Here is a 2,617-nt window from a genome sequence, read left to right on the forward strand (position 1 = left end):
CGGCGCCATTTGTAACCTGGGAGGAGAAAAGGGAGTCCCGCCCGAAACAGCGGAGACGCTCTAGGAGGAGCGGGAGGAAAGCGAGTTTCCACTACCGTGTGTGTTGAAGGAGGGTAGGTGGGCAGTTCCAGGCTTTAATCTTCCGGGGAGGGGAGGGGGGAACCCAAGCGTGGTGCTGAGGCTCAAGCTTACTTCAGAGACTTATCCTCTGTCTTGGGGGACCAGGTGTGGGTAATCTAGTGTAAATAGACTCTGCTCATGCTCAGAGGAGATTTAATTTTTAAGAATATACTTAACTCTGACCAGGATAACCCAAGTGAGCCTGATCTCACCAGATCTCAGAAGCTAAGCAGGCTCGGCCTTGGTTAGTAGTTGGATGGGAGACCTCCTCCAATGAAGACGAGGGTTGCAGAGCCAAGCAATGGCAAACCACTTCTGTTAAGTCTCTTGCCATGAAAACCCCACCAGGGGGCTTTTTAATGGGTCGCCATAAGTCAGCTATGACTTGAGGGCAGTCTCCACCACCACTCAACCCTGACACTGAAAACAGATTCCAGAGTTTAACCCGGTAATTAAGCCAGTTTTTGACTCGACACGGTTGTATTGCGCTGCCTCCACGTGTAACCGTTACTGCTGTGGTTGAGAGTCGCTTTGTGCTGTTTAACAATCACTGCCTGTTTCTCAGAGAATTAATTTTAAAAAGAAGAATATATTAACGAAGAGAGTGCTGCATGGGAGCAAATGTTTAAGCTTCAGATGCTGCAGGACTATGAGTTCCCACTAGGGGCCAGCCATGTGCCTTGCTCTAGCCCACGGGTGCTTATGCCTTAATAATAGTCAGTACTGAACAAAGTTACTCCCATAAACTGGTGTAACTCTCATAATCTGTTTGTCTTTAAAATGCCACTAGACTCTTTATTTCCCTTAGAACAAGCTAATGCAGCTATCCCACTGGAATGTGCTGTTTTAGATTTTTTCAGGAGGAGCCAGGTTTGCTCTTAAGCTACATATTCAAATTTGTACATACATATTTAATTCTAAACAATGACTTCCTCTCCTGCTGGCAAAATGATAATTCTCAAGGGACAATAAGAAGGCAGGGGGCTCCAATATTACAAAAAATACACTGGCTGCTGATCCATCCTCAAGCCAATTCAAGGTGTTGGTTCTATCCTTTAAAGTCCTACATGGCTTGGGACCAGGCTATCCTCTCCCATATGTTCCTGCCTGTGAGTTAAGATCACAGGGAGAGGCCCTCGGAACTGTCCCATCAATCAAAGAAGCTTGGTTGGTGAGTATATGAGAGAGGGCCTTTTTGGTGGCAGCCTCACAATTATGGAATAGGTTTGCCAACTCTAGGCTGGAAATTCCTGAAGATATGGGGGTGGAGTCTGGGGAGGGACCTCAGTGGGATATAATGCCAGTGGGATATAATGGAGTGTCCACACTCCAAAGAAACTATTTTCTTAAGGGGAACTGCTCTCCATAGTCTGGAGATCAGCTGGGAGATCTCCAGGCCCCAGTTGGATGTTAGCAACCCTATCATGGAACAATCTTCTCATGGAAGTGTGCCTGGTCCCCTGCCTCTCTTAACTTCAGTAGGAAGCTGAAGACTGCTTTATTTATAACGGCTTTTGTTTTGCCCCTTTTTAATGTATCAGTGTTTTAAACTGGTTTTGATATATTTTTGTTTATTTCTGTTTTATATTGTAAGCCACCTTGGGTTCCTCTGTGGTGGAAAGGCAGCTTTAATGTTTTAAATAAATAAATAATAAATTCCCTGCTTCATATTCCATTTGCTGAGGCAGATAGAGACAAGGCTATTCCATCTTGGAAGGGAAAAAAATTCTCAGCATCCACCCATTATCCCTTTTCCACAATCCCCACCTTATGTTAAAAAAAAATAGCAGAGGCCACATATAAAACTGAGTTTTGTGGCATCTCAGAGGCTAATATTTGTTATGATAGAAAGCTTTTGTGAACACAGTACATCTGTTAGTCTTTAAGGTGACACAAATATCTTTTTTGTTTTTGCTGCAAGATACTCAAAGAGTTACCATTCTGGAATTCGTAAAAAATAAAAGCTCCCTATTATGGATGCCTTTGATGGTCTACTTAGTCTCATTCCACAGATGTGGCATGTTGGGATTGCAAGACTGAAACCTGATTTACATTTAAATGTGTGTAAGAAAGTTCCATTAAACCCAACAGCATTTATGAAATGCATAGGATTTAGAGCTGCACAGAACTCTAACCACTGTAAAGTATTATGGAACAAATAATAACCAGAGAATGGGTCCAGATAGACTTGCCAGCAATTGGACTCTACGCTGGTTGCTGGAGATCCCCACCCCTCCAAATAATTTATTCTTACACTAAGAAAACCTAGAATACAGGACATGTGATCTATTTCTTTGTGTATCATCTTCCCTCCAATGTGCTCAGCATAGTGTTTAGTCTCAAAAGTCAAAACTACCTGTGAGGTAATGTAGACTGAGAGACAGTGGCTTGTCCAAGGCCTCCCAGTGTGTTTTACAACTGACTGAGAATTAGAGCCAGGGCTTCAGACATCCAAGTCCGACACTCCACTGTGCTCCACTAGCTGTTTAGCTACAAG

This window comes from Eublepharis macularius, chromosome 4 (genome assembly GCF_028583425.1).
Source record: "Eublepharis macularius isolate TG4126 chromosome 4, MPM_Emac_v1.0, whole genome shotgun sequence".
Taxonomy (NCBI): Eukaryota; Metazoa; Chordata; class Lepidosauria; order Squamata; family Eublepharidae; genus Eublepharis; species Eublepharis macularius.